Source organism: Nicotiana tabacum, chromosome 14 (genome assembly GCF_000715075.1).
Source record: "Nicotiana tabacum cultivar K326 chromosome 14, ASM71507v2, whole genome shotgun sequence".
Lineage (NCBI taxonomy): Eukaryota > Viridiplantae > Streptophyta > Magnoliopsida > Solanales > Solanaceae > Nicotiana > Nicotiana tabacum.
This window is the reverse complement of record NC_134093.1, coordinates 72,894,937-72,918,108: the sequence shown is the minus strand read 5'-3', so window position 1 is coordinate 72,918,108 and position 23,172 is coordinate 72,894,937. Positions and strand designations below refer to the sequence as shown.

The 23,172-nt window shown below is 39.6% G+C and overlaps 1 long non-coding RNA gene across 1 annotated transcript in view; it reads left to right on the top strand.

Annotated features, from left to right (window-relative positions):
- The first annotated feature begins 10,737 nt into the window (after nt 1–10,737).
- LOC107760787 (uncharacterized) overlaps nt 10,738–23,172 on the top strand; it is a 42,244-nt gene continuing 29,809 nt past the window's right edge. The window contains exons 1-3 of the long non-coding RNA XR_012698888.1: nt 10,738–11,009; nt 11,178–11,224; nt 12,100–12,181. This is a non-coding gene — a long non-coding RNA (uncharacterized LOC107760787). The remainder of the gene's footprint in view (nt 11,010–11,177; nt 11,225–12,099; nt 12,182–23,172) is intronic.

Genomic DNA, 23,172 nt, shown 5'->3' with positions numbered 1-23,172 from the left:
AATGAATACATTTAGGGACTTACCCATTTTTGTGACCTTTCCTTTTATCCTTGCCCAACCACCCAATGAATTTCTTCAATAAGATTTCATCATCTTTGGCATAATGAAAAATATATGTACGAGTATATTTTGATTTTATCCAGCCTGTATACTTGGGAGTATTTTCATTGTGTGCCATCGATGTTCCTCTTTTTCTTTTCTGTTCAAAAGGAGATTTCAATTGCCAACTAAGCTTCTTATTCCTTTTCCCTCGACCAATCTCTTCTTCAACATTTCCTTCAACCTCCATAGACAAACCCTCATCAATGCTCATTTGTGTAGTCGGAGGAGTAGGAGTAAGAATAGAAAATGAAGGACCATCAAAACCAATACTACCTCTCTTCCTTTTTCTAGTATATTGGTTAACGGCTTCATTTTTGTTTTGCTCTACAAGCAACACTACATATACATTAGTTTGCTGCAAGTCGTCAATTCTATGAATTGTCAAATATAGAGATAAAAACTAAGGACATAATTTTTGAAATGTCCTGACAATTTGAATTATGAATACAATATTAAGGACACAATCAATACCTGTGTTGGCCATGGTGCCTTCTTGTATTTCTTTAACAGACAATGGTGCTGGCATATTGATTGCATTTTCTTTATCTTGCAACTGTTCTCCATGTTCTTCGATTGCAAGTTCACAAGATTCTGCAAAATATTTACAGGAGCTAACACAATTAGTACTTGTTACTAATCTTTGATTAAAATAAACATGTATAAGACGAAAAAAACTCCGTCTAACCTTTTGCAACTGTCAAGATCATGCCAGTTAAATCATTATCTTGACTAGCATTTTTTTGGCTTCCAATATTGTCTGTAAGAGAAAGAGGTGTAGAGATATCATACGTTCCTTCTATATATTTGCAAACAATCTCACTTATGCTTGTTCCTTGGGTATTTTCTATGTCCTGAGATGGTCCTCCACTTCTCTCTTTTAAAATTTCATCATCTTGATAGCCCACTCCATCTTGTGTAGTCGGAGGAGTAGGAGTAAGAATAACAAATGATGGACCATCAAAACCGATACTATCTCTCTTACTTTTTCCTAGTATATTGGTTAACTGCTTCATTTTTGTTTTTCTCTGCAAGCAACACTACATATACATTAGTTTGCTGTAAGTCGTCAATTCTATAATAAATTGTCAAATGAAGAGACAAAAACTAAGGACATAATTTTTGAAATGTCCTGACAATTTGAATTATGAATACAATATTAAGGACACAATTAATACCTGTGTTGGCCATGCTGCCTTCTTGTATTTCTTTAACAGACAATGGAGCTGACATATTGATTGCATTTTCTTTATCTTGCAACTGTTCTCCATGTTCTTCGATTGCAAGTTCACAAGATTCTGCAAAATATTTACAGGAGCTAACACAATTAGTACTTGTTACTAATCTTTGATTAAAACAAACATGTATAAGACAAAAAAAAAAACTCCGTCTAACCTTTTGCAACTGTCAAGATCATGCCAGTTAAATCATTATCTTGACTAGCATTTATTTGGCTTCCAATATTGTCTGTAAGAGAGAGAGGTGTAGAGATATCATACGTTCCTTCTATACCTTTGCAAACAATCTCACTTATGCTTGTTCCGTGGGTATTTTCTATGTCTTGAGATTGTTCTCCACTTCTCTCTTTTGAAATTTCATCATCTTGATAGTCCACTCTATCTTCTTTCCTCTCAGCTTCAAAAGATTCTATAACATTTACAATTAATACTTGTTACTAATAGTTTACTAAAACTAGCATTCAACATATCATGAAAATTCCATCTAACCTTGATTGGCATCATTTTGATTTCCAAATTTCTCTTTAAGTGAGAGAGGTGTAGATAGATCATATATTTCTTTAACATATTAGCATACAATCTCACTTATACTTGTTCCCAATGGATTTTCTAAATCCTGAGATTGCACTCCAGATTTACAAATTATTTATGTTACACTTGTCTCTTTTGTATTTTTCTGGTCTTGACATTCCATTCCATCTTGAACTTGCACTCCATCAAACGATTCTACACACATTTGTAATCACAAAAAAGTTTATATGTATTACGCTATTGAATATAAATTTCAATGATAACAAATTCAAAAACTGTATCTAACCTTTCCCAATTTCGATGCCAATATCAGTTTCATCTTCTAGATGCGCATCTCTATAATCGCTTTCATAATGATCTTCTACATGCACATCTATATCATCACATTGATCATCAACTGCATCTTTGCTAATTGGAACACTAGGTTCTCTCTCTATGGTCCTTTCATGAGGTTTGTCAAAAAGCTTTAATAAAGTATCAATCTTTGATCCTAGGCTTTTCTTTAAAGCCTATGAAATAGTATTTAAAACAAGAATCAGAATGTTAGCTGCTTATAAGTTACGGACACTTGGTCCTTAACATAGAGGTACAAGCTCACAAATTAAGGACAAGTGTTCCTTAACTTAGAGTTACAAGAACAGAAATTAAGGACATGTAGTCCTGAACTTAGAGTTACAAGTTAAAAAGTTAAGGACAGATAGTCCTAAACTTCAAGTTACAAGCTCACAAATTAAGGATACTTGGTCTTTAACTTAGAGTTACAAGCACAGAAATTAAGGACAGGTAATCCCGAACTTAGAGTTCCAAGTTCAAAAAATAAGGACATGTAGTCCTGAACTTAGAGTTACAAGTTAAAAAGTTAAGGACATGTAGTCCTGAACTTAGAGTTACAAGTCAAAAAGCTAAGGACATGTAGTCCTAAACTTCAAGTTACAAGCACAGAAATTAAGGATAGGTAGTCCTGAATTTAGAGTTCCAAGTTCAAAAAATAGGGACATGTAGTCCTGAACATAGAGTTACAAGTTATAAAGTTAAGGACATGTAATCCTGAACTTAGAGTTACAAGTTAAAAAGTTAAGGATGGGTATTCCTAAACTTCAAGTTACAAGCTCACAAATTAAGGACACTTGGTCTTTAACTTAGAGTTACGAGCACAGAAATTAAGGACAGGTAGTCCTGAACTTAGAGTTCCAAGTTCAAAAAATAAGGACATGTAGTCCTGAACTTATAGTTATAAGTTAAAAAGTTAAGGATATGTAGTCCTGAACTTAGAGTTACAAGTTAAAAAATTAAAGACAGGTAGTCCTAAACTTCAAGTTACAAGCTCACAAATTAAGGACACTTGGTCTTTAACTTAGGGTTACAAGCACAGAAATTAAGGACAGGTAGTCCTGAACTTAGAGTTCCAAGTTCAAAATACAAGGACATGTAGTCCTGAACTTAGAGTTACAAGTTAAAAAGTTAAGGACATGTAGTCCCGAACTTAGCGTTACAAGTTAAAAAGTTAAGGACAGGTAGTCCTAAACTTCAAGTTACAAGCTCACAAATTAAGGATACTTGGTCCTTAACTTAGAGTTACAAGCACAGAAATTAAGGACATGTAGTCTTGAACTTAGAGTTACAAGTTAAAAAGTTAAGGACATGTAGTCCTAAACTTAGAGTTACAAGTTAAAAAGTTAAGGACATGAAGTCCTAAACTTCAAGTTACAATCTCACAAATTAAGGACACTTGGTCTTTAACTTAGAGTTACATGCACAGAAATTAAGGACATGTAGTCCTGAACTTAGAGTTCCAAGTTCAAAAATTAAGGAGATGTAGTCCTGAACTTAGAGTTACAAGTTAAAAAGTTAAGGACATGTAGTCTTGAACTTAGAGTTACAAGTTAAAAAGTTAAGGACAGGTAGTCCTAAACTTCAAGTTACAAGCTAACAAATTAAGGACACTTGGTCCTTAACTTAGAGTTACAAGCAGAGAAATTAAGCACATGTAGTCCTTAACTTAGAGTTCCAAGTTCAAAAAATAAGGACATGTTGTCACGCCCCAAAAATGAGGAGCGCGACCGGCACTCAACCGAATGAACCCGACTGAGCAAGCATGTTAGATTTCATTCTACCCAAACTCATCCACGAATAGAGATAATACATATTATCATTAATTAAACGAAAATGTGTTCATGTCTACAATACCAATTCATTTCCAATAGTTTTATCATTTTTAAAGTCTCAAATGGACAAGTAATACAACCATAACATAGTTATTCTTTCCCCAGCACCAATACACAACCCATACTATGTCTACGAAGCCTCTATAGATAAAGAAGAGTACAATGATAATACCGGCAACAAGGCCCCGGCTATACCTCAAACCGAATACACAAAGTACAAAAGATACATGACCCCGGAATGAAGTGGGGCTCACCAAGTCAGCTGGGAAGAAGGTGTACTGCTATCACTGATCAATGTCTCCTGCTGTGGAACCACCTGCATCCATTTAAAGATGCAGCGCCCCCGGCAAAAGGGACGTTAGTACCGTCGAATAGTACTAGTATGAAAACTAAACACCAATTTAAGAATTTAGAAATACAAGATAATTATGATGAACTAGTGTGGCATTAGAATAATATAGATGACTGTCTCAATCATAGCAAGCTTATTAAAAGCTATCAACAACATTTATAGGATTTAAGATGAGATCCTATGTAACCATCTTCACATAAAGCGGCCCCGCCGCCTCACCCGATGTATGCAGGTGGAGGTGTACGTACAATACCACAACTTTAATCAAGTGGCCCTGCCGCCTCACTACAATATATGCGGGTGGATATATAACCACAGTACTAAGAACTTACACAAAGCGGCTATGCCGGCTCACCCCAATGTATGCGAGTGATGGTGCCACAACAATACCAAAACCATACATAAAGCGGTCGTACCGCCTCACCCCAATGTAAGCGGGTGGAGGTGCAGTCCCACAATACCATAATTCCTACACAAAGCGGTCATGCCGCCTCACCCCAGTATATATGCGGGTGGAGGTGTATCACAATCACAATCTCTATACCACAATTCCCACACAAAGCGGTCATGCCGCCTCACCCCAATATTTGCAGGTGGAGGTGTATCACAATCACAATCTCTACATAACTTGGCATAATAACTTTCACATAAATCACGACTAGAAATTATAACATGTGGATACATAATCCATAGTTTGGGACACATCCTCAATTTATAATGCAAAATGATAAGAGCATTTGAAACACGGATTGAACATATATCTTCATCACAGAACTTACCAGGATACTCGATTTATAATCAACATCTCGAAACTTACAAGGATAATGGGAATTCCAATTCTCAAAGAAGAGTTTAGCCAACATACCTCACTTGAGCTTTCTTACACTCTAAATATTCCGAAATTCTTAGCAACTTCAATCTATTTTAGAAATATAACAAATTAACCCAAAATTAGGAAGATAATCACTTCCAGAATAGCCCTCACCTGCTCACTTCTGTGGCCATTATACGGCCCGCAGAGTGATTCTGCGGTCGCATAATGGACCGCATAAACGCACTTTTCCGGCAAAAATTTTCCTTTACTTTCCTGTATATTGTTCAACCCAAAAGGTCCAAGCCGCCTATAATCCTCAAACACGTAAGCATAGTCCGGCACCATGAAACATTATTTTCTTTGTAAATTTTACCAGGCCTTACACTTAAGTACTTTGAAATTTTCTGTGGTGTTACATTCTCCCCCGCTTAGGATCATTCGTCCTCGAATGAGGGTCGAATTCTATTATTAGTATCTTATGAAACTCAGTCTTTCATACCACGCACCAGTAGCCCCAAATTTGACTAACTCCCTAAATTTCCAAAACTTTCTCCAGAGTTTCCTTTGTAATTAGGCCTATCCACCTGTCAGAGAGCCCCAGAAACATATCCGAACAATATATACATATTCCAAAGACGTAACATAATACAAAACAACAACAACTGTGGCCACATAAGCAATATATTTTCAGAAAGGAACACCCTTAACACCAAATGTACAAGTCATACATATTTCATAGGGATATCTCTTAGCATTTTTTTATAAGGCACAACTCATAAAATATATAAGGATACTCTTTCTTCATTTCTTCTTCGGCCTCCCAAGTAGCCTCTTCAACCTGTTAGTTTCGCCATAGCACTTTCACGGATGCAATTTCTTTATTTCTCAACTTTCGGATTTGCCGATCAATAATAGAAACTGGAATCTCTTCATAAGTCAATTCTTCATTTACCTCAATAGTATCGACCGGAACAATGGCTGTCGGGTCTCCAACTACTTTCTTTAACATAGACACATGAAACACTGGGTGTACTAATGACATCTCAGGTGGTAGCTCAAGCTTGTACGCCACCTCACCGATCCTCTGAAGGATTTTGTACGGTCCGACATACCTCGGACCCAATTTCCCTTTCTTACCAAATCGCATTACACCCTTCATGGGGGAAACTTTCAAGAATACCCAGTCATCTTCTTTGAACTCCAAATCCCTATGACGAACATCCAAATAGGATTTCTAACGACTCTGAGCAGTCTTCAACCGCTCCTTAATGATTTTAACTTTTTCATAGCCTGATGCACAAAGTCTGGCCCTATCAAATCTGCTTCCTGCTTCCCCAATTTCGAACCACCCAATGGAAGATCTACATCTCCTACCATATAATGCCTCGAACGGTGCCATCTGAATGCTAGCATGATAGCTATTATTATACGCAAATTCTATAAGTGGTAAATAATCATCCCAGCTACCTTTGAAGTCTAGCACACAAGCACGCAATATATCCTCAAGCGTTTGAATAGTCCGCTCTGCCTGCCCGTCAGTTTGCGGGTGAAAGGTTGTACTAAGATTCACCTGAGTACCCAAACCTTGCTGAAATCTCTTCCAAAAATTAGCAGTGAATTGTGCTTCCCGATCAGAAATGATGGAAACTGGGGTGCTATGCAACCTGACTATTTCTTTGATATACAATTGATCATATTGCTCCACTATGTCGGTAGACTTAACCGGCAAAAAGTGTGCTCATTTCGTGAGTCGATCCACAATCACTCAAATCGAGTCAAACTTAAGAGGAGTACGAGGCAATCCTACCACAAAGTCCATATTAATCATTTTTCACTTCCATATTGGAATTTCTATATTCTGTGCCAACCCACCGGGCTTCTGGGGTTCGGCCTTCGCCTGCTGACAATTGGGACATCTCGCATAATGCATAATGCACCGCATAACAGTTATGCGATCGCATAGTTGACCGCATAGCTTCTTCCAGAATAGCCCTCACCTGCTCACTTATGTGGCCATTATGCGGCCCATAGAGTGATTATGCGGTCGCATAATGGACCGCATAAATGCACTTTTCCGGCAAAAAAATTCTTTACTTTCCTGTGCATTGTTCGGCCCAAAAGGTTCGAGCCACGGCGAGCTTGCGAGTTACAAGTAAGCATAGTCCGCCACCATGAAATAATATTTTCTCTGCAAATTTTACCAGGCTTTACACTTAAGTAGTTCGAAATTTTCTGGGGTGTTACACATGTAGTCCTGAACGTAGAGTTACAAGTTAAAAAGTTAAGGACATGTAGTCCTGAACTTAAAGTTACAAGTTCAAAAGTTAAGGATAGGAAGTCCTAAACTTAGAGTTACAAGCTCAAAAATTAAGGACATGGTGTCCTTAACTTAGTGTTACAAGCAAAGAAATTAAGGATATTATTAACTTAGTGTTACAAGCAAAGAAATTAAGGATATTACCTTGATGTCATTTTGAATCCTTTTTTCTGATAAAGCTATTTTTTGATGTATTCTAGTACATTTTGCCTCCATATCCTTTTTCAACTTCTCCGATAATCTCTGAATCAAAAACCATAAAAACAAAAAAGTCTCTTAAGCAATAATAAGCAAATAAAAAACTAATGATATTCAAAGACAGAAAACCTACGTTAACAATTTTCTTAAGCAGAACTTCATTAAATTGTGTTGAAGGCATTGAACTTTGATCTTGAGACAATGGCACATGCATACTAGCGGGCTCCGCATCTACTTCAGAAGAAAGAAATGGTACCATCTCGAGCAACTGATACAACTATTATATAAGAAAAAAATTTAAGTATTCAGAACTAAAACACATAAATAAAAAAATAGCTAGTAATCCTATTAACTTACTTTTTCATTATGGAAGTACTTTTTACATATGGTGTCATAATGTGGAGATTTCATATCTGAATAACATAGCATCCGGGGGAACCCACATTCTCTGAAGTTCACAAATTATTTTTCCTGAAAAATTGGGAATACTTCCATAATCCAAACACAGAAGGCGAAAGGGAAGCCAAGTATAGTATAACTGTCCTTCTCTTTATCTTTATCTTTCTCTTTCTCTTTCTCATTCTCATTCTCATTGTGTTTGGGCTTCAAGCAACTCTTCAATGATTTTAGTAACTTTTCATAACAAAGAGAGCCCTAATTGAAAGAAGAGCAGAGTTCATCGTCATCTACGATTTATTTTACCCGCTCAGACATATTCCAATTCTTACGCTTCCCCATCAATACAGATTCAACAAAATAAATTGTTGCCAACTTCACCGCATCGTCATGGCTGCCTACAAATGATGCAGTTGTACCATATGGGTGACTAGTAATAAAATGTCACAAATCGCCTAACTCGATTCTATCCTTTCCAGGGAAGTAGACTTTCGAAAGCCTATTCTCTCTTTCATGTAAAACTTCGAAGTCCACTGAAGAAGAACATTTCAACCCAGTAATTATCTGGAACGCTTCACGTGAATGTCATTGAATGCGAGTCATTGCTTACAATTTCTGAAAGCAACACCCAATGAATAAGTCTACCATAGAACTTCACACTTTGTAATCGGAAAAAGTTTCCGAAAACAACATCCCTCAACTTCTTCCATTGTGTGTTCGACAAGAAACTTTTTATTGTTTTCTTATACTAAAAATCTCCTTTCCAATAGCTCATCGAATAATGCCAATCATCAAACTCGAAAACACGATCTCCTTCCATTAGCACACTACAAAGAAGGAAATAGAACGTAAACATTAGGACTATTTTTCTGAAATGTCCTTAATATTTAAACTACAAACTAAAATTCAGGACCTAAGTAGATGCATCTTTAATAGAAGACCAGTAAACTAAAATTAGCTTACAAATTCTTAAGACTATTTTTCTGAAATGTCCTTAATATTTAAACTACAAAACTAAAATCCAGGACCTAAGTAGATGCATCTTTAATAGAAGAATAATAAACTAAAATTAGCTTACAAATTCTTAAGACTATTTTTCTGAAATGTCCTTAATATTTAAACTAAAAAATTAAAATCTAGGACCTAATTAGATGCATCTTTAATAGAAGCACAATTAACTAAAATTAGCTTACAAATTCTTAGGACTATTTTTCTAAAATGTCCTTAATATTTAAACTAAAATACTAAAATCCAGGACCTAATTAGATGCATTTTTAATAGAAGCACAATTAGCTAAAATTAGCTTACAAATTTGTAGGACTATTTTTCTGAAATGTCCTTAATATTTAAACTAAAAAACTAAAATTCAGGACCTAATTAGATGCATCTTTAATAGAAGCACAGTTAACTAAAATTCCTAAATACAGTTAGCTTACAAATTCTTAGGACTATTTTTCTGAAATGTCCTTACATAATCAATATATTGATTGAACCACAAACACATTTCAATACCAAAAGGTTCTCAATAATTTTCTCACAAAAATCCGCACCTTATTCCTCAGCGAATCAATGTATAATCATTTTTTTTGAACATTTCACACATACTTGATGACAAACACAGCATTGATCACGATTAGAGATATACAAAAACAAAAATGCATAAAAGCAAAATCGAAAACATACTAGTACGTTGGTTCGATGCAGAGAAGATGACAAAGAAGAAGAGATTAAGTTGGACAAAGTATACGCAGAGAATTGTTGTGGGCTGGGCATGAACGATATTGAGAAAGCAGAATTTTGCTTATGAAATTTTGGCTCTGAACTTCAATCGAGAGAAGAGAGTTGCATGCAGGAACGATATTGAGGGAGCGAAATTTTGCCTATGAAATTTTGGCTCTGAACTTAAATGAGAGAAGTGTATAAAGGAAAGGTTTGGGAATAAAAGAAATAAAAGAAAGGGTAAAAATATCTTTTCATATTAATTTTAATAGAGTAGTGGCTATTTTTGCTCAACATTAGAATTGGTGGATAAAAAGTAAATACCACCTTATTTAGTGGCTACCACACGCCATTTTTACCAACCCGTCCCACCCCCTAGCGTACCGGGCTGAACCGGATCGAATCGGACTGTGATTGGGCTGGCCCGACCCAATTAACAATATTAGAATATATTGCCAGCGACGACGTAGATGGTGTCATGGCGACGTTAAAATCGCAGATGTTGCTTTCCATGCCTTTAGAGGGTCTACTCAACTAGCTAAACTCAAGTTGATTTGTTAACATTTATAGTGGATATTTAGCAAATTGCAATTTGTGGGTCAACGACTGAAAAGTTCATTTTTGGAATAAAATTCAGGCCCAAATGAGAGCGGAAAGCAAAAATTCAAGAAAAAGAACAGATTTTTTTTTTTTTAAATATTTTGTACCTCACACAACTTACACTAGTTGTGTGAGGGCTTCTATTTATCTCACAAACGAGAAAGACTAACATCACTACAAATAAAGGTAATTTTGCAGAGGTTTAATTTTGACAGTTATTGTAACCTCCGCAATCTATGTCAATTTGTGGAGGTTAATATATTCCCTGCCAATATATTAGATTTGCGAGGCTTAGTAACCTCCGCCACCCTTAAAAAATCGCTTATTAACTCCAAGTTTTCCCAAACTCCTTTCTCATTTTCAACTATCCTTCTCTCTTTCCTTACTCACTCACATTCACGAAAGAGAAGTCTGCTCTCCCATGTCCATTTCCTTCACTTGAAAAAATTAACACTTCAGTTAAAACCCACTAAGATTTAAAAAAAATGAACGCAATGAAAAAGATTCGCAAAGGAGAAGATGCGAAATAATTTCAGATACGACCAAAAGCATTTTTCTATCATCAAACTTCTGATCTATGGTAATTCCTCTTCCCCATTCTTTGATTTTGCTTTTCTGTCTTTCTTTCTTCTTGCATGTGAGAATTTTTTTTCTCTGTTAATATGTGTTTTCCCTTTATTGATTTTTTCTCTTTCTTTCATCTTGATATTTTTCGATTCTCTACTAAAAGTAATCAAAATTTTGGTAGAATCAATGTATTTTGAAGAAGGATATAACACTCTTTGACAACGAAATGTAAGTACTCTTTATCCTTTTGCATTACGTATTTTATGTTGTCAAATTTTGCTTTTTTGGATATTTTTGTAGGTTAATTTATGTTATTTGTGTCTTCTTAATTGAAATATTTCCTCTCGCATGTATATTTTAGAATTCCTGCGGACCTTAGAGAAGAAGCAATTGAAAGATTTAGCTGCAAGGATTTATTAGTTTTTTATTCCTCTTTCTGCCGTGTGATGTGTTTGCATCAATCTCAATGTACTACATTAGGACGGTTCAAAAAGCACAACTAAAGTAAAACCAGTCAGATTTTTAGTTTTTTTCGTAGTGTTGAATATTAGTTTTTCCTCTGTTTGGGTTTGTAATACAAAATGTGCAGACAATATATTTAGGCTGCCTGAACATCAATTCTGTTTTTCTCAAAAAAGGCTAATGGATCAATAACAAATTTTTTCTTTTATTTGTCAAGTGCTGATACATGCAAATGTATCTTTTTAAAGTATCTTTAATTGTCTTAGTGAACTTAATAGTCGAATGATTTCGACGCTAAAGTAGAAGCATTATTTATTTTAACAAAGGATTTATTACGAAATGCTTGCTTGCTTGTATTATCTTCTTTAGGAATTTTTGTGTTATCCCTTTCTGTTAAACACTGTTTTGATTCCAATATTAAAGTAAAGCAGATAATATTTTTGTCGTTCTTATTATTGCATATATTTTGTTGCATATACTAGACATCCATAATTCTCTTAACTAAACTATAAAATAGCAGTATACTATCGTCCTAGATAATTATTAAAACTTTAACTTCACTTTTTATTATCTTACAAAATCTTATAATATTATCGCGTTGATAGCTTGCTAAATCGTCCTTTCTCACGGAAATATTGTAGGTTATAATCAACACTCCTGCTTGGAGAAATCCTTATCGGTGGCACTAATCTGATTGTGGATCATCAGTTTCACTTCTGAAAGGTTATATATCAGTACCTTCCAATAGATAAATCTAGGATTAGAATGCATGCTTAGAAATACAACAAAATATTTACTTGGTTTTGTCATGACCCGAAATTTCAACTACGACCCGTGATGGCGTCTAAGGTCCACTTGCTAGGAAAGCCAATATTAGCTACACATTTATTTATTTTAACAAATTTTAAAAGCAAATAAATAAGAAGGTAAAGCTGTAGAACTACAAAATATATAACAAACTACGAACACGCTATCTAGTCTAATCTCAGTATCTGGTGTCACAAGTACATGAGTTGCTAAAAGTGCTATAAGCAAGGTCCGTAATAATATACAACTGTCTGAATAAAATAAATAGTATAAAGATAAGAAGGGGACTTTAGGGTCTGCGAACACCGTGCAGTTCTACCTCAAGTCTCTGGATAATTATAGCCCGAGCAAACCTGCACTAAACACCGTCAGGACCAACACCAGAATCTGTACAAGAAGTGTAGAAGTGTAGTATGAGTACAATCGACCCTATGTACGCTGTAAGTGCCGAGTCTAACCTCGACAAAGTAGTGACGAGGCTATAACAAGGCGCTCACTATAAACATGTATGAATATAAGTAAAAACAATAACAGAATAGAGAATCAATGATCAACATGAAAACCGGAGTAGAACATACATAAGAGGGTTCCAGAACAATATTTATGCTCAAATTCACAATACTAACATGAATACGGAACAAACAACCAAGAATAATCATGTTATATATATCTTCTCTGTTGCAATACTCAACCCGATCCACACATTTATAACTATACCGTTACGGCGTGCATGCCATATATATACCATGTGGTGCACTCAGGATCTATTTAAAGTGTTAGCTTTAGGTTATGACAACGTGCTCTAACACAAATTGTTAATTTATGCACCTATACAAAACAAGGAGGTGGGAGGGGGGTCCGCAGTTTCCCAAAATTTCTTCAGCTATTATTTTTTGAAACAACTAAAAATATATGTTATCTAGAAATAATTTATATTTATATATAAAAGAGGGCCAATGAGTGCTGACACCTCTCCTAGGCTTGGAAATGTATTTATTTTTTTGTCATGTTTTTGCCTTTTTCCTCATGTTTCAACTGAACATCTATTTTCCTTTCTTCTAATATAGAAAATGTAACTGTTGTAACAATTTAACTAATGAACGATAACGTTTCAACGATTGAATTGCATTGGTTCATTAGAGATGCAATGTTTGAATTGAAATAGTGGGTCATTACAATTGCTTAAGTGCCTTTTGGGTTGACGCATAGAGTCTTTCCATATAAAACTGATACAGTCGAGTGAGGATCAAGGGGAGAAAAGTGTACGTACAGTATAACTCTGCAAGAACTGACTTCGTTGCTATATTCTAGCACAACCCATTAGAGAATGAAGATCAACTTGTACAGCACTGAGACTTTTCGGGCCAAAAGATTAAATATCAATCAATCACGAGAACTCTACAGAAATAGTTACAATGCAAGAAATTAGCAGAAAACTGACACAAAAGAGTGAGGATTAGTAAGAGGTTGACTAGCAAGGAAGGGCGTGAATGAAGAAGAGAATCCAAGGAGGAGAATGATAACGACAACATTTTGCGGCTGGAAGACACGTAATAGCTACAATGGTTAACAAAAATTATTTTGCCATTGTATAGGGCCAGAATGGATTTCAGCCTTGGCATGTCCGGTACGGTTCGAATGGTGGTATATCGAAGTAAGATTCCGAGGGGGGGCACGAACTAACCTAGAGTCCGGGGAGGTCGGTCCGTGTTGAGATCGATATCATATTCAAACTCGAACAAGAATCGAACCATGGCGCGGGTAGATCTATCGTGCTGATAATCCAAAAACCAACCTACATCCACCTGGAATCCATCCGAGGGCTCGAACCAGGATCGAGCTCGAACCAAGATCACGAGTTCGAGCCGAAATCAAGCTCGAATCAAAATCGAGGATTCTAAGCAAGATCGAACTCGCAGGCAAAAGCCGTTGTAATCCCACTAGAGGGAATCTTGGCAGAAATTATGAAAAACCTAATTTATCATGGGTCTCCCACTGAATGTTTATTTTATTATACTTGTAGCCAAACCCCTTCACTATAAAAGGGCTTGTTTATCATTCTTGTAGGGCATCCTTTTCAGGGGCCATAGACTATCACAAAATGTATTATTTTCTCTATAAGAAAAAGAGTGATCTTTCTAGTTTCTGAGATTGATTCTATTTCGTAAAATCTTAAATTCACTGTTCATAATTGATTCGCCTGGATTACGTTTTTTCCAACCTATATTCATCCCTTTTATTTATCCTAGCATTCTGTGTTAAGTTGTACCACATATCTTCGGAACTGCGTATAAATTCAACTCTATCCATTTTTCGGAAAAACAGTTTGGTGCCCACCGTGGGGCTGAGGATAACAGTGGTCACTTATTTCCGAAAACACCTTCAATTCAGGTTCGGCTATGAATAGCCACCGACCGAATGGCTTCACCGACCGATTACGAAGCTGGCCTTCAAGATGAAACCAACAACTTGGCACTACCCGAGATTCGAGCCGAAATACCGCTAGATGTCAATTCACAAATTGCTTTGGAAGCAAACCAGCGTTCCGAACCGGAAAGAAGCATTCAGGGCGGTGCTCGATCCGTAGCCCAAGACACCCAAAACCCAGAGGAGATCGGGGCCAGCTTACGCATGATCTTCGAGATGTTGCAAGCCCAGCAATTAGCGATAGCTCGGCTACAGAGCCAAACTCAAGCACAAAGCAGGCCGGTTTCCAATCCACTTCGAGAGGTCCGGCAGGGGTTACTTCGAGAGGTCACCCCCAGAACAGAGCCTGCCATAGTAAAATCTAAGGAGCAGGAATCGGGGACTACTCCCGGAATTACTAAATTGCTCGAGGAACTCACAAAACGAGTCGAAGCCAACGACAAGAGGGTAAAAACGTATAATGCCAGGGTCGATCAAATCCCGGGGGCTCCACCAATGGTAAAAGGGATTGATTCAAAAAAATTCATACAAAAGCCTTTTCCATCGAGTGCGGCACCGAAGCTAATCCCCAACAAGTTCCGTATGCCCGAAATTCCCAAATTTAATGGTACGACCGATCCTAACGAACATGTCACCTCTTACACGTGTGCCATAAAAGGCAACGATTTGGAAGATGATGAGATCGAATCCGTGCTATTGAAAAAGTTCGGGGAAACCCTCTCGAAAGGAGCTATGATTTGGTACCACAATTTACCATAATATTCCATCGATTCTTTTGCCATGTTAGCAGATTCGTTCGTAAAAGCGCATGCTGGAGCCATAAAGGTTGCAACGAGAAAATCAGACATCTTCAAAGTAAAGCAAAGGCAGGGAGAGATGCTGAGGGAATTCGTATCCCGATTTCAAATGGAACGCATGGAATTACCCCTGGTCACCGACGATTGGGCCGTACAAGCTTTCACCCAAGGGTTGAACGAGCTAAGTTCGACAGCATCACATCGGCTGAAGCAAAATTTGATCGAGTATCCGACGGTAACTTGGGCAGATGTACACAACCGATATCAATCGAAAGTTAGGGTCGAGGATGATCAGTCGGGGACCCCGTACGGACCTGTTCATCAGAAGAGGGCAGTTATTAATCAAAATCAGATCGACAGAGAGCAAAGGTCAAACAGAGACCGATATCGACCGTACTTCACCGATCGAGTAAACAATGGTTAAACATGCAGCGCAGTTCGGAACAGTCAAAGAATTGATCGGGGACAAAATTCTCGGGGGCTTATGAGTAAGAGCGGCTTCGACAAATATGCCGAGCCTATAGAAGCACCTCGATTATCAGAATATAACTTCAGCGTTGGTACATCCGCTCTCGTGTCGGCCATCGGACGCATCGAAGACACTAAATGGCCTCGACCAATGCAAACCAATCCTGCCCGGAGAAATCCCAATCAAACGTGCGAATATCATGGTACCCATGGCCACATAACAGAAGATTGCAAGCAACTAAGAGAGGAAATAGCTCGCCTATTTAACAAAGGGCATCTTCGGGAGTTTCTGAGTGATAGGGCAAAGAGCCATTTTAGAAGTAGGGATTTCAGCAAGCAGAACGAGCAAGAAGAACCACAGCACGTTATCCACATGATCATCGGCGGCACCGATACCCCCCGGGGACCGATGCTTAAGCGCACAAAAACATCAATGGTGAGGGAAACGCGATCTCGGACTCAAGATTACGCACCTATGGGGACTTTGTCCTTCGGTGATGAAGATGCAGAGGGGGTCATCCAACCTCACAACGACGCACTGGTAATATCCGTAGTCGTAAATAAAACTAAAATTAAGCGTGTGTTGATCGATCCAGGTAGCTCGGCCAATATCATCCGATTGAAGGTAGTAGAGCAGCTCGGCCTGCAGGATCGGATCGTACCTGCAACTCTGGTCCTGAACGGGTTCAATATGGCATGCGAAACCATCAAAGGGGAGATAGCCTTACCAATAAACGTGGCCGGAACTGTCCAAGAAATAAAGTTTCACGTGATCGAAGGCGATATGAGGTATAATGCCCTTTTCGGAAGGCCATGGATCCACAACATGAGAGCCGTGCCTTCGACCCTACACCAGGTCCTCAAATTTCCGGCATCGGGAGATGTCAAAATGGTATACGGAGAGCAACCAGCGGCAAAAGAAATGTTTGCCGTCGACAAAGCCAAACCAATATCCTCACTTTCGCCGATAAAAGGATCGGGCCCGGAAGGAGAACGAGACACCAAATAGCAATCACAGACAGCGACTTCAACCCAGCCAGGCAATCAGAAAGTCGAAGAGGAGGGGGACCAAAGGGTCCCTCGATCTTTCGTAATTCCCGATGACTACGATGCCATAAAATCGACGATCGAGGAGCTAGATCAAGTCATATTAATCGAGCACCGGCCCGAGCAAAAGGTATACTTGGGAACGGGGTTGAGCCCTGAACTCAGGAAGAAACTCATTCAATTTCTTATCAATAACATCGATTGTTTCGCCTGGTCCCATTTAGATATAACAGGGATCCCGCCGGACATAACGACGCATCAGCTAAGTTTGGACCATAGGTTCAGATCGGTGAAGCAAAAAAGAAGACCCTAGTCCGATAGAAAGAACGCCTTCATAAAGGACGAGGTAACCAAACTTCTCAAAATAGGGTCCATTCGGGAGGTAAAATATCCCGAATGGTTAGCCAACGTAGTGGTAGTCCCTAAAAAAAGGGACAAACTTAGAATGTGCGTGGACTATAAGGATTTGAACAAAGCATGCCCCAAAGATTCTTTTCCGTTGCCCAACATCGATCGCATGATCGATGTCACGGCCGGCCACGAGATCCTCACTTTTCTCGATGCCTATTCCGGGTATAATCAAATACAAATGAACCCGGAGGACCAGGAAAAAACCTCATTTGTCACCAAGTATGGAACGTATTGTTATAATGTGATGCCCTTCGGGCTAAAAAAACGCAGGGGTCACTTACCAACGCCTAGTGAATAAAATGTTCAAAGAACAAATAAGAAAATCAATGGAGGTTTATATTGATGACATGTTAGTCAAATCCCTGCGCGTAGAGGACCATTTAATTCATTTGCAGGAAACGTTCGAGATTCTGAGAAAATACAAAATGAAGCTCAACCCCGAAAAATGTGCCTTCGGGGTCGGTTCGGGCAAGTTCCTCGGCTTCATAGTATCACATCGGGGAATAGAGATTAACCCCGATAAAATCAGGGCTGTCAAAGATATCACCTTCATAGACAATGTGAAGGCCGTGCAAAGACTAACGGGTCGGATCGCCGCCCTAATCCGATTCATATCGAGATCGTTCGATCGAAGTCATTTTTTTTCTCTACTAAAAAAGAAGAACGATTTTTCTTGGACCCCGGAGTGCCAACAAGCATTGGAAGGACTAAAACGATATCTATCGAGCACACCACTGCTTCACACTCCAAAAACCGATGAGAAACTTTGTTTGTACTTGGCAGTATCGAAAGTCGCCGTAAGCGGTGTCCTAGTTCGAGAAGAGCAAGGTACGCAATTCCCAGTTTATTATACAAGTTGAACCTTAGGAGAGGCGAAAACTAGATATCCGCTCCTAGAAAGGTTGGCGCTTGCACTGATAAGCGCCTCAAGGAAGTTAAGGCCATACTTCCAATGTCACCCCATATGCGTATTGTCTACTTACCCGCTTCATAATATTTTGCACAAACCTGAGTTATCAGGCCTACTGGACAAATGGGCCGTCGAACTCAGTGGGTACGATATAGAATATCGACCCCGCACGGCCATCAAGTCTCAAGTCCTAGCAGACTTCATGGCCGATTTTACACCTGCCCTCGTACCCGAAGACGAAAAAGAACTGCTGAAATCAGGTACATCATCGGGGGTATGGATCCTTTTTACTGATGGGGCTTCAAACGTAAAGGGGTCCGGGCTGGGTATAGTTTTGAAACCACCCACGGGTGGCATTATTAGACAATCTATTAAAACTATCAGGTTGACTAACAACGAGGCCGAGTACGAAGCCATGATTGCAGGTCTCGAGATAGCTAGAAATTTGGGTGCAGAAATCATTGAAGCCAACTGCGACTCTTGGTGGTGGTAAGTCAAGTAAACAAAACTTTCGAAGTTCGAGAAGGTAGAATGCAGAGGTATTTAGATAAACTGCTTATCATTTTGCGCCATTTCAAACAATGGACTTTACGACATGTGCCACAGGAACAGAATAATGAGGCCGACGCACTGGCGAATTTGGGGTCATCGGTCGAGGTAGATGATACGGGCTCGAATAAGGACATGCCGAAATAAGGACACGCCGAAATTTGATTCAACTTTTGAGATCGGTAATCGAATAAGGACACGCCGAAATAAATTCTACAAGCTTAACCTGGGATTGGAGAAACAAGTATATCAAATATTTGAAAAATGAAAAACTCCCATTGGACCTTAAAGACTCCAGAACCCTACGGACCAAGGCTGCTCGATTCACTCTGGCTTTAGATGGAACACTGTACCGAAGAATATTTGACAGACCATTGGCGGTATGCTTGGGTCCGGGGGATGTCGATTATGTCCTACGGGAAGTGCATGAGGGTACTTGCGGGAATCACTCTGGAGCCGACACATTAGCCCAAAAAATAATCAGAGCAGGGTATTATTGGATTGATATGGGCAAAGATACGAAGGAATTCATTCGTAAATGTGATAAATGTCAAAGGTTCGCACCAATGATCCACCAACCCGGAGAACAACTCCACTCGGTCCTATCCCCGTGGCCTTTCATGAAATGGGGAATGGATATCGTCGGCCCTCTATCATTGACCCCAGGTAAAGCCAAATTCATTTTGTTTATGACTGACTATTTTTCTAAATGGGTTGAAGCACAGGCGTTCGAGAAAATAAGAGAGAAAGAAGTTATAAACATTATTTGGGATCATATCATATGCCGGTTCGGGATACCCGCCGAAATAGTATGTGACAATGGAAAGCAATTCATTGGCGGCAAAGTAACAAGATTCCTCGAAGACCACAAGATAAGAAGGATACTGTCAATGCCGTACCACCCCAGTGGGAACGGGTGGGCCGAATCAATGAACAAAACCGTCATTCAAAACTTAAAGAAGAGATTGAACGATGCTAAAGGGAGATGGAGAGAAATCCTACCCGAAGTTCTTTGGGCATATCGGACAACATCAAAATCTAGTACGGGGGCAACCCCGTTCTCCTTAGTATATGGATCCGAAGCATTGATACCAGTCGAGGTTGGTGAACCCAGTGCCAGATTTCAATTCTCGATGAAGAATCAAATAACGAGGCTATGAACACAAGCCTCGAACTATCGGACGAAAGGCGAGAAACTGCCCTCGTCCGAATGGCCGCCCAAAAGCAGCGAATCGAAAGGTATTATAATCGAAGAACCAAGCTCCGCCATTTCAAGCCTGGGGACTTAATGTTGAGAAAAATTACCATCAATACCCGGAATCCGAATGAAGGGAAGCTAGGACCAAATTGGGAAGGACCATATCAGGTACTCGAGGACATCGGAAAGGGGTCGTACAGGATCGACGTTATAAACGGCAAACAGTTATCAAGCAACTGGAATGTATCACATCTAAAACGATACTACTGTTAAGGTACAACCTTTCCATATTTGTTTATATCTCAAAACTGACCCCCACAGAAGTCCGAACAAGGGACAGATCTCTCATCAGAAAGCACGCGTTGCACTCTTTTTTCCTTATACCGGTTTTATCCTAAATGGGTTTTTCGGCAAGGTTTTTAATGAGGCAACCACTGGTCATACAACATTTATAATGATATCCGAGGCCCCGTAAGAGAGTTACTTCACAGCAACAGGGTCCCGATAGGAAAACTGTAAAGAGCCAAATGGCCGAAGCTAGCCATGCTAGTATAAATTGGCCCGAACAAGGGCGTGTAATAACATGCGAAGAATTAAGATATAAAGCGACCATTAAGCTTACAGGCTATTTTCTCATTTCGAGTTCGAGAAAACACTCACTCGTCCAATTAAGCCTATGGGCTGCATCAATTCGAGTTCGAATCATTCACTCGACCAGGCCTACGGGCTATTTCTCATTTCGAGTTCGAGCAAACACTCACTCGACCAAATAGCCTACGGGCTGCATCAATTCGAGTTCGAATCATTCACTCGACAAGACCTACGGGCTATTTTTCATTTCGAGTTTGAGCAAACACTCACTTGACCAAATAGCCTACGGGCTGCATTAATTCGAGTTCGAATCATTCACTCAACCAGGCCTACAGGCTATTTCTCATTTCGAGTTCGAGCAAACACTCACTCGACCAAATAGCCTACGGGCTGCATCAATTCGAGTTTGAATCATTCACTCGACTAGACCTACGGGCTATTTTTCATTTCGAGTTCGAGCAAACACTCACTCGACCAAATAGCATACGGGCTGCATTAATTTGAGTTCGAATCATTCACTCGATCAAGCCTACGGTCTATTTTTTATTTCGAGTTCGAGCAAACTCTCATTTCGACCAAATAGCCTACGGGCTACATCAATTCGAGCACAAGCAAACACTCGTTCGACCGTCACACCCATGGGCTATATTCTCTTCAAAATCAAATCGTTGACAATTAATAAGTCTAAAGGGCTACATTGCCCCAAGTTTGAATAAACGCTCGCTCGGTTGCAGAGACCACGAGTTTCAAGTTTGAATAAGTGGTTTAATACATAGAGATATGCCTATACACAAAACTTATCTACATAGGTGGCTACAGCAAAAAAAAAAAAAAAAAAAAATTCAAACGGGAGCAGTCTCTTCTTTACCAGGTCCCCCCCGTTCTCGGATCCGCTTTTGCTCCCATAGTCGTCATCATCATCATCGGAAACCAGAGCTTTAGCATCAGCTTTGAGTTCTTTTGCCTTTTTTATCTCTTCCGTGAGATCGAAGCCACGAGCATGAATCTCCTAGAGAGTTTCTCTCCTGGATCGGTACTTAGTAAGTTCGGCGACCCAATGCGCCCGACCATTGGCAGATTCGGCTACCTCTCTTGCCTGAACTTGGGCAGTTTCAGCATCTGCCCGATAGACGGCCACGAGCACATCCGCATAAGTCTTTGCTGTTTCAGCATCGGATTCGGCCTTGGCGAGTACTGAGGCCAACCGAGCCTCGAGCTCCTCAATTTTTCTTGCTTGAACCAGGCCTTTTTCCTTCATTTTCTGAAGTTGGGTTTCAGATGATGATAACTGGGCTCGAGCAGTCTCTTTTTCTGCAGCAAAGCGGTCCATACCTTCTTTCCACCGCAAGGATTCCATCCTTATCACATTGACCTCCTCACGCAGCTTCCCTATAATCTCGATTTTTTGCTGCAGCTGTGAGACCGAAATGTTAGCTACCGTTCTGGTATCGAACCCATAGGTTTTCAAAAGCATCATTACCTGCTCAGACAAATCATCCTGGTCTCGATAAGCCTTGGCCAGCTCGGCTCGGAGATCTTTTATTTCCTCCTCTCTCTGCCCTAAGGAAAGTTTGAGAGTGTTCCTCTCATCGGTAGCACGTTTCAGGTCAGCCGCGTATCGATGCAGCTCATTCTGGGAACGAGAACATTATTCTCGATGGACCGCCACAACCTACGAAGGAACAAGAAGTGAAGTTAACGAAAGACGAACATAAAGGCAATACCAACAAAAAGATTTTTAAAAAGACTCACCTGGTTCAAAGCCTTCCACAAACCGTGAAAAAGATCTGATTCATCACCGGTGCCGGCAACATCCTCGATACCAGTAAACAGGTCACGAAATGGATCCTCTTCATCGTGAGGCCTACCTAGATCAAGGCCCCCCAGAGCTTGAGCTTCCCGAATCACCCCTGCAGAAAAAGAGGGAAAGGTAGGCGAGTCCTCGATTGCTGCTGCCCCAAGCGACTCGCTCAGAGCATTCCCCTCGGCTTGGAGGGGTTCGAAGGGCTCTTCGAGTGTAACCCCTGCCGGTTGATTTCGATGAGAGGCATCTTCGACATCCGATAGTTTGGGGACTCTACCAGAACCTCTCTCCGGTATATTTTCAGTTCAAGACGGAGACCCATAGGGCATCATCGATCCAGCCGGCGTTAAAGCATCGGTGGCTCTCTTCGTCCGGACCGCTAGCGTGGACTCATTATCCTCTTCCTCTTCTTCTTCTTCATCCCTTAGGTGCAAAACGGATTCTACGGTCAAAGGAATAAAATTCTTGTTCGGCTTACGAGCCGTCCTCTTCTTCGGTTTTGGATAGTCGGGCAACAAGGCTCTCTTCCTTTTATTTTCCTTCACCGGCTTTGGAACGAAGGTCGAGACATCCTCCTCATTAGACAGAGGTCTCAAGACCACGTCCTTACCCAAACCTGCATATGGGAAACCTTATAAAAAATATTGAGAAATGCCTCGTCAGAGTCCGAAAAATGAGCTTACCGTGATTTTTGGCCTCCCACCG